Here is a 10,231-nt window from a genome sequence, read left to right as displayed (position 1 = left end):
AATGATGTGATTGACTTGACTCATTCCGTTAGCCTAGCACTTGATCGTTTAGTTTGTTGCTATTGCTTTCTTCATAACTTATACATGTTCCTATGACTATGAGATTATGCAACTCCCGTTTACCGGAGGAACACTTTGTGTGCTACCAAACGTCACAACGTAACTGGGTGATTATAAAGGTGCTCTAAAGGTGTCTCCGAAGGTACTTGTTGGGTTGGCCTATTTCGAGATTAGGATTTGTCACTCTGATTGTCGGAGAGGTATCTCTGGGACCTCTCGGTAATACACATCACTCAAGCCTTGCAAGCATTGCAACTAATAAGTTAGTTGCGGGATGATGTATTACGGAACGAGTAAAGAGACTTGCCGGTAACGAGATTGAACTAGGTATTGAGATACCGACGATCGAATCTCGGGCAAGTAACATACCGATGACAAAGGGAACACCGTATGTTGTTATGCAGTCTGACCGATAAAGATCTTCATAGAATATGTGGGAGCCAATATGAGCATCCAGGTTCCGCTATTGGTTATTGACCAGAGAGGTGTCTCGGTCATGTCTACATAGTTCTCGAACCCGTAGGGTCTGCATGCTTAACGTTCGTTGACGATATAGTACTATATGAGTTATGTATGTTGATGACCGAATGTTCTTCGGAGTCCGAGATGAGATCACAGACATGACGAGGAACTCCGGAATGGTCCGGAGATAAAGTTTGATATATGGGATAGTAGTGTTTGATCTCCGGAAGGGTTCCGGAATTCACCGGAAGGGGTTCCGGATGTTTCCCGAAATGTTTGGGCACGAGAACACTTTATCTAGGCCAAAGGGGAAAGCCCACGAGGCTTTTGGAAAGTGCAAAAGGAAGTTTTGCGGAGACCAGAGGCTAGACGCCAGGAACGCTGGCGTCTAGGGGGTAGACACTGGGAACCCTGGCGTCTAGCCCTGGAGTCCGAGAAGGACTCTTGCCTTTCGGGTAAAACCGACTTTGAGGAGGCTTTTACTCCAAGTTTCGACCCCAGGGCTCAACATATAAATAGAAGGGTAGGGCTAGCACCAAAGACAAATCAAGAAACACCAAGCCGTGTGCCGGCAACCCCGCCCCCTCTAGTTTACCCTCTGTCATAGTTTTCGTAGTGCTTAGGCGAAGCCCTGCGGAGATTGTTCTTCACGAACACCGTCACCACGCCGTCGTGCTGCCGGAACTCATCTACTACTTCGCCCCTCTTGCTGGATCGAGAAGGCGAGGACGTCACCGAGCCGAACGTGTGCGGAACTCGGAGGTGACGTGCTTTCGGTACTTGGACCGGTCAGACGTGAAGACGTCCGACTACATCAACCGCGTTGATATAACGCTTCCACGAACGGTCTACGAGGGTACGTAGACAACACTCTCCCCTCTCGTTGCTATGCACCACCATGATCTTGCGTGTGCGTAGGAATTTTTTTGAAATTACTACGTTCTCCAACAATTTCATGGCCTCAAGCCATTTTGCAGAATCTGGGCTCATCATCACTTCCTCGTAGTTCGTAGGTTCGTCATGGTCAAGTAACATGACCTCCAGAATAGGATTACCGTATGACTCTGGTGCGGATCTTACTCTAGTTGACCTACGAGGTTCAGTAGTAACTTGAACTGAAGTTACATGATCATCATCATTAGCTTCCTCACTAATTGGTGTAGGAGTCAGAGGAACAGATTTCTTTGATGAACTACTTTCCAATAAGGGAGCAGGTATAGTTACCTCATCAAGTTCTACTTTCCTCCCACTCACTTCTTTCGAGAGAAACTCCTTCTCTAGAAAGGATCCGTTCTTAGCAATGAATGTCTTGCCTTCGGATCTGTGATAGAAGGTGTACCCAACAATCTCCTTTTAGTATCCTATGAAGACACATTTCTCCAATTTGGGTTCAATATTATCAGGTTGAAGCTTTTTCACATAAGCATCGCAGCCCCAAACTTTAAGAAACGACAACTTTGGTTTCTTGCCAAACCACGGTTCATAAGGCGTCATCTCAACAGATTTAGATGGTGCCATATTTAACGTGAATGCAGCCGTCTCTAAAGCATAACCCCGAAACAATAGCGGTAAATCAGTAAGAGAAATCATAGATCACACCATATCTAGTAAAGTACGATTATGACGTTCGGACACACCATTACGCTGTGGTGTTCCGGGTGGCGTGAGTTGTGAAACTATTCCGCATTGTTTCAAATGAAGACGAAACTCGTCACTCATATATTCTCCTCCACGATCAGATCGTAGAAACTTTATTTTCTTGTTATGATGATTTTCCACTTCACTCTGAAATTCTTTGAACTTCTCAAATGTTTCAGACTTGTGTTTCATCAAGTATATATACCCATATCTACTTAAATCATCTGTGAAAGTGAGAAAATAACGATACCCGCCGCGAGCCTCTATATTCATCGGACCACATACATCAGTATGTATGATTTCCAACAAATCTGTTGCTCGCTTCATTTTTTCGTAGAACGGCGTTTTAGTCATCTTGCCAATTAGGCATGGTTCGCAAGTACCAAGTGATTCATAATCAAGTGATTCCAAAAGTCCATCAAATGGAATTTCTTCATGTGCTTTACACCAATATGACCTAAACGGGAGTGCCAAAAATAAGTTGCACTATCATTATCAACTCTGCATCTTTTGGCTTCAATATTATGAATATTTTTATCACTACTATCGAGATTCATCAAAAATAGACCACTCTTCAAGGGTGCATGACCATAGAAGATATTACTCATATAAATAGAACAACCATTATTCTCAGATTTAAATGAATAACCGTCTCGCATTAAATAAGATCCAGATATAATGTTCATGCTCAGCTCTGGAACCAAATAACAATTATTCAGGTCTAAAACTAATCCCGAAGGTAGATGTAGAGGTAGCTTGCCGACCGCGATCACATCAACTTTGGAACCATTTCCCACGTGCATCGTCACCTCGTCCTTAGCCAATCTTTGCTTAATCCGTAGTCCCTGTTTCGAGTTGCAGATGTTAGCAACAGAACCAGTATCAAATACCCAGGTGCTACTGCGAGCATTAGTATGGTACACATCAATAACATGTATATCACATATACCTTTGTTCACCTTGCCATCCTTCTTATCCGCCAAATACTTGGGGAAGTTTCGCTTCCAGTGACCAGTCCCTTTGCAGTAGAACACTCAGTCTCAGACTTAGGTCCAGACTTGGGCTTCTTCACTTGAGCAGCAACTTGCTTGCCGTTCTTCTTGAAGTTCCCCTTCTTCCCTTTACCCTTTTTCTTGAAACTGGTGGACTTGTTGACCATCAACACTTGATGCTCCTTCTTGATTTCTACATCTGCAGCATTTAGCATCACGAAGAGCTCGGGAATAGTCTTATCCATCGCTTGCATATTATAGTTCATCACGAAGCTCTTTTAGCTTGGTGGCAGTGATTGAAGAATTCTGTCAATGACACTATCATGCGGAATATTAGCTCCCAGTTGAATCAAGTGATTATTATACCCAGACATTTTGAGTATATGTTCACTGACAAAACTATTCTCCTCCATCTTGCAGATGTAGAACTTATTGGAGACTTCATATCTCTCAATCCGGGCATTTGCTTGAAATATTAACTTCAACTCCTGGAACATCTCATATGCTCCATGACGTTCAAAACACTTTGAAGTCCCAGTTCTAAGCCGTAAAGCATGGCACAGAACTATCGAGTAGTCATCAGCTTTGCTCTGCCAGACATTCATAACATCTGGCGTTGCTCCCGCAGTGGGTTTGGCACCTAGCGGTGCTTCTAGGACATAATTCTTCTGTGCAGCAATGAGGATAATCCTCAAGTTACGGACCCAGCCTGTGCAATTGCTACCATCATCTTTCAATTTTGGTTTCTCAAGGAACGCATTAAAATTCAATGGAACAACAGCACGGGCCATCTATCTACAACAACATAGACATGCAAAATACTATCAGGTACTAAGTTTATGATAAATTAAAGTTCAATTAATCAAATTACTTAAGAACTCCCACTTAGATAGACATCTCTCTAATCATCTAAGTGATCACGTGATCCATATCAACTAAATCATGTCCGATCATCACGTGAGATGGAGTAGTTTTCAATGGTGAACATCACTATGTTGATCATATCTACTATATGATTCACGCTCGACCTTTCGGTCTCCAGTGTTCCGAGGCCATATCTGCATATGCTAGGCTCGTCAAGTTTAACCCGAGTATTCCGCGTGTGCAAAACTGGCTTGCACCCGTTGTATGTGAACGTAGAGCTTATCACACCCGATCATCACATGGTGTCTTGGCACGACAAACTGTAGCAACGGTGCATACTCAGGGAGAACACTTATACCTTGAAATTTAGTGAGAGATCATCTTATAATGCTACCACCGAACTAAGCAAAATAGGATGCATAAAGGATAGACATCACATGCAATCCATATAAGTGATATGATATGGCCATCATCATCTTGTGCCTTTGATCTCCATCTCCAAAGCACCGTCGTGATCACCATCGTCACCGGCTTGACACCTTGATCTCCATTGAAGCATCGTTGTCGTCTCGCCAACTATTGCCTCTACGACTACCGCTACCGCTTAGTGATAAAGTAAAGCAATTACATGGCAATTGCATTTCATACAATAAATCGACAACCATATGGCTCCTGCCAGTTGCCGATAAGTATGTTACAAAACATGATCATCTCATACAATAAAATTTAGCATCATGTCTTGACCATATCACATCAGAACATGTCCTGCAAAAACAAGTTAGACATCCTCTACTTTGTTGTTGCAAGTTTTACGTGGCTGCTACGGGCTGAGCAAGAACCATTCTTACCTACACATCAAAAACCACAACACGGTATAGTGATTGCTTTTTGATCTTCATAAAGAACCTTGTTCATTGAATCCGATTCAACTAAAGCTGGAGAAACAGACACCCACTAGCCACTTGTGTGCGAAGCACGTCGGTAGAACCAGTCTCGCATAAGCGTACACGTAATGTTGGTCTGGGCCGCTTCATCCAACAATGCCGTTGAATCAAGAATCAACCAGTGACAGCAAGCAATATGTATATACCCACGCCCAAAACTCCTTTGTGTTCTACTCGTGCATATAACATCTACACATAAACCTCGCTCGGATGCCACGGTTGGGGAACGTAGTAATTTCAAAAAAAAAACTACGCACACGCAAGATCATGGTGATGCATAGCAACGAGAGGGGAGAGTGTCGTCCACGTACCCTCGTAGACCATAAGCGGAAGCGTTATGACAATGCGGTTGATGTAGTCGTACGTCTTCACGATTGACCGATTCTAGTACCGAACGTACGGCACCTCCGCGATCTACACACGTTCATCTCGGTGACATCCCACGAACTCACAATCCAGTAGAGCTTCGAGGGAGAGTTCCGTCAACACGACGGAGTGATGACGGTGTTGATGAAGCTACCGACGCAGGGCTTCGCCTAAGCACCGCTACGATATGACCGAGGTGGATTATGGTGGAGGGGGGCACCGCACACGGCTAAAAGATCAATGATCAACTTGTGTGTCTATGGGGTGCCCCCTGCCCCCGTATATAAAGAAGCAAGGGGGAGGCCGGCCGGCCCTAGGAGGGCGCCCTAAGAGGAGGAGTCTACTAGGAGGAGGAAGGAAGGAGAGGGAGAGGGGAAAGGCAAGGGGGGCGCTCCCCCCCCCTTTCCTTGTCCTATTCAGACTCAAGAGGAGGGGCGCGCGACCTGCCCAGGTCGGCCCCTCTCTCTCTCCACTAGGGCCCATCAAGGCCCATTAGCCCCCGGGGGGTTTCGGTAACCCCTCCGGCACTCCGGTTTTCTTCGAGATCACCCGAAACCCTTCGGATGTCCGAATATAGCCGTCCAATATATCAATCTTTATGTCTCGACCATTTCAAGACTCCCCGTCATGTCCATGATCACATCCAGGACTCCGAACTACCTTCGATACATCAAAACACATAAACTCATAATACCGATCGTCACCGAACTTTAAGCGTGCGGACCCTACGGGTTCGAGAACTATGTAGACATGACCGAGACTCATCTCCGATCAATAACCAATAGCGGAACTTGGATGCTCATATTGGTTCCTACATATTCTACGAAGATCTTTATCGGTCAAACCACATAACAACATGCGTTGTTCCCTTTGTCATCGGTATGTTACTTGCCCGAGATTCGATCGTCTGTATCTCAATACCTAGTTCAACCTCATTACTAGCAAGTCTCTTTACTCGTTCTGTAATACATCATCCCACAACAACTCATTAGTTGCATTGCTTGCAAGGATTATAGTGATGTGCATTGCCGAGGGGGCCCGGAGATACCTCTGCGACAATCGGAGTGAAAAATCCTAATCTCGATCTATGCCAACTCAACAAGTACAATTGGAGACACCTGTAGAGCACCTTTATAATCACCCAGTTATGTTGTGATGTTTGGTAGCACACAAAGTGTTCCTCCGGTATTCGGGAGTTGCATAATCTCATAGTCATAGGAACATGTATAAGTCATGAATAAAGCAATAGCAATATACTAAATGATTAAATGCTAAGCTAACAGAATGGGTCAAGTCAATCACATCATTCTCTAATGATGTGATCCTGTTAATCAAGTGACAACTCATGTCTATGGTTAGGAAACTTAACCATCTTTAATTCAACGAGCTAGTCAAGTAGAGGCATACTAGTGAAACTCTGTTTGTCTATGTACTCACACATGTACTAAGTTTCCGGTTAATATAATTCTAGCATGAATAATAAACATTTACCATGATATAAGGAAATATAAATAACAACTTTATTATTGCCTCTAGGGCATATTTCCTTCATATAGATGGTAACATACAAACCTTCATTAATTGTGACATAGACTCATTTTACCTCGAGATGTGTTATGTTACAGTAACATATTATGTTACCACAAGCATCTCTTCCCTCATTAACTCCATGCCACATAAGCAAATTTGTCTCGGAATGTGTCATGTTACTACATAAGTTACTCCCACTATGACTAGCCTAAACAGCTCCGAATTATGCCCGCTGCCCACCACTCTGTATCGTGCCATCTATGATAGGGAGTAGTCCCATTGCAACAATGAGGTCCACTAGGTCTAGCACGTCCTGTAAGAAGAGACTGTCATGCAAAACATACATCTTGTTGCCTTCTTCCTCGTACTACTAGTACTACTACTACTCGTTCTCCTATAAACCTTGTGCTTGGCATCTCCAAAATATTAACCTTGCGATTGGCTCTTCGCCTCTTCGGGAAGTCGAGCAACAATGGTACTGCAGTATATATCATTCTAGCTGTATGGGACCAAATGAATTGCTGCACGTCCACCACGTGGGCGAGGGAGAGTGCATACTATTACGTCTGTTTCAATATTGACTACATACGGAGCAAAATGAGTGAATTTACACTCTAAAATACGTCTATATACATCAGTGTTTGGAGTATGTACTAGTAATTCATATTGAAATCTACTAAAGTACATATATTCCAAACAATATGATAATCTCTCTAACCAAGGTAGGGACGAGGAGTAAACGGAGGGAGTAGTAAATGTTTCTCCTCATCCTGCGAGCCACCGCGCGCGTGGGCGAGGAGCGGGCGTAAGGTGTAGTAAGCAAGCTTCACCTCGTCCTGCGAGCCATCATGCCCATGGGCGGAGGAGACGGTGTACTAAGCAAGCTTCTCCTTGTTTTGTGAGTTGACGGGACACATCAAAAGTAATACACACAAAGCATTCCGAGTGTATAGAGCATTGCCTCTAAGGTAGGCCCCACATGGTTTGCCTCTTTTTTAACATAATGCGTCAAGTCCCAATTTGTTTGTTCACCTGTGGTAGACGACCCTCCATCAAGTGGACAACTAGTACACGTGTCAAATTACCACGTGGGCTGCCTTTTCATACAGAAATGAGCTCCACCGTGTACCCGCGCGGGTGTGGTTGGGAAAGAGACGGGAGTACGTGCGCCATGCGGCACCTCTTCTCTTCGTGCACGTCCCCCACCTATGTGGGTGTGTGTGAGAGAGATACAAACCTAGACACATGGCGTGTGCGTTCGTGAGTGTTTTTTGTTTTGGGGGTGATTTCGTGAATGTATTTGTGGGAATATGTGTCGATGACATCTCAAACAAAAATTTGACACATGCAATGTGTGTGAAATCGAGGCCTATCGATATCATATATAGAGGGGGCGATCCACAAGAAGAGAGGGAGGGGTCATAGATATCGATAGTGTCGAAGAGAGGATCAAGTGGGTGGGTGCGAGATCGATGAAGAGAGCCATTGAAATTGTGTGTGTGCAAGTCAAAGATATAGGGCGACTAACCTACCGGAACGTCGGAGGGCACAGGGCAAGTTTGTGTGTGGCAGGGAGACATTACTAGAGCGCTTGATGTATCGGTTTGTGGGGGAGGAGGGGGAGGCAGAGGCCTAAACTAGAGAGGTAGAACGACTCGTATATGTGTTGAGAAGGAGAGACCCAGCTATGTCTTGAGGGAGATCAGTCAACATCCATACATAACTGAAGGACGGGAAATAGGTTGGACAAAGAGAGAGAGAGAGAGAGAGAGAGAGAGAGGAGAGAGAGGGGGAGAGGGGTAGAGTGCTGGATGGGTGATGGAGTTGCTTCTCGAAGATGGTGGGAGAGGCCTACTAGACAAATTGAGGGTAGAACTGCAATATTATCAATAAGAGTGGGGATGTGTTTCTGTGTGTGCCTGTGCATGATAGATGTGTCGGGACGCATGCATGGATGATGAAGGGGAACCATGTGTTTGGTAAGCAAACCTAACTAGATCGGTAGATCAACTGTTGTTTGCCGGAGGAAGGGAGAGACATAACTAATGAGGTAGATCGATTGACGGCTGGGGAAAATGAGTTATAAGTACCTAGCTAGCTATATGTATAGCGGGAGATCGGTCGGTGTACATCCATTTGTTAGAGGCAAATAAGGCCCAGCGAGACGGATAGACTGAGAGAATGGAGCTAGGAGGTGGTGCGAGATGCCGAGCTACTAGGTAGATAGGGGGAGGAGTGTGCGATTGTGAGATCGATGAAAAGAGGGGCGAGAGTTTACACCTGTGTGGGACCGTATGAGAGACACAAGGCATGGACACAAAAAAGGAGGAGATGGAAGGTGTGTGTGTGTGTGTGTGTATGTTGTAGGCAGACATCACTGGAGAGGTTTATCGGTCGGTGTGTGTCGGAAAGGAGTTGTGAAGACTGTGGGAGAACGACCTAAAAAAAGAATGTGCGCGATGGATGGAATTCTGAGGGAGGAGGAGGGTGAGGAGGGCGTGTGCATGCATGAGTGAAAGTTAGTGCTAGCTACAAAGGTTAGAGGATTGTGTGGGTGTAAGAGACTAACAAAGATGATAATTTGATATGAAAGTGGATTCATATATTTGAATAGGAGATCATGGTGTTATAAATATATGCATGCACGAATATAGCGGTGATACGCGTGTTGTGGTTTTGCACATGTTATACCATAACGTGATAATGCATGGCGTTTGCAACTCACGGCTAAATGTCGAACAATCTAAACCATACTATACATCGAACAATCTCACATTTTATTTGAATTTGTAATAATGTGTGGCGTTTGTAGCTTACAACTAAATATCGAACAATCTAAACAATACTATATACTGAACAATCTCACATTTTATTTGAATTTGTGGTAATGTGTGGCGTTTGCAACTCACATCTAAATACTTGTAGGAGTAGGGGGCGGGGCACCATACATTATGTGATAAACACATTATACATATGAAACATGGTTTAGATTATGAAGATCTAGCTAGAGCTTGAAATGTACTGTGATTTGAAATCAACATAAAGTGGATCCAAAAAATCAAGTTCGAGTTCATATAGTACACATAGTTCATATCTAACTCGACAGTAATCATGTGGTGTGCTGTGAAGATAATACACAAATGATGGTTTAACTTGACAATAATGATGATTGTAAATCTTATTAAAATAGAGAAACAAATTCAAATTGTTCGACTTCACAACAATCATTATTGCAGATCTTATTCAAATAGAGAAACGAATTTAAATTTAGTTCATATTGAAGCGGTAGTATATATGTTTGGAATGCACTAAAACATTCATTTGAGTAGCAGGTTGCATGCATTATACACGTAGCGAAATATTTTAATTGAACAT

This window comes from Triticum dicoccoides, chromosome 3A, assembly GCF_002162155.2.
Source record: "Triticum dicoccoides isolate Atlit2015 ecotype Zavitan chromosome 3A, WEW_v2.0, whole genome shotgun sequence".
NCBI lineage: Eukaryota > Viridiplantae > Streptophyta > Magnoliopsida > Poales > Poaceae > Triticum > Triticum dicoccoides.
Note: the sequence above shows the minus strand (reverse complement) of the source record.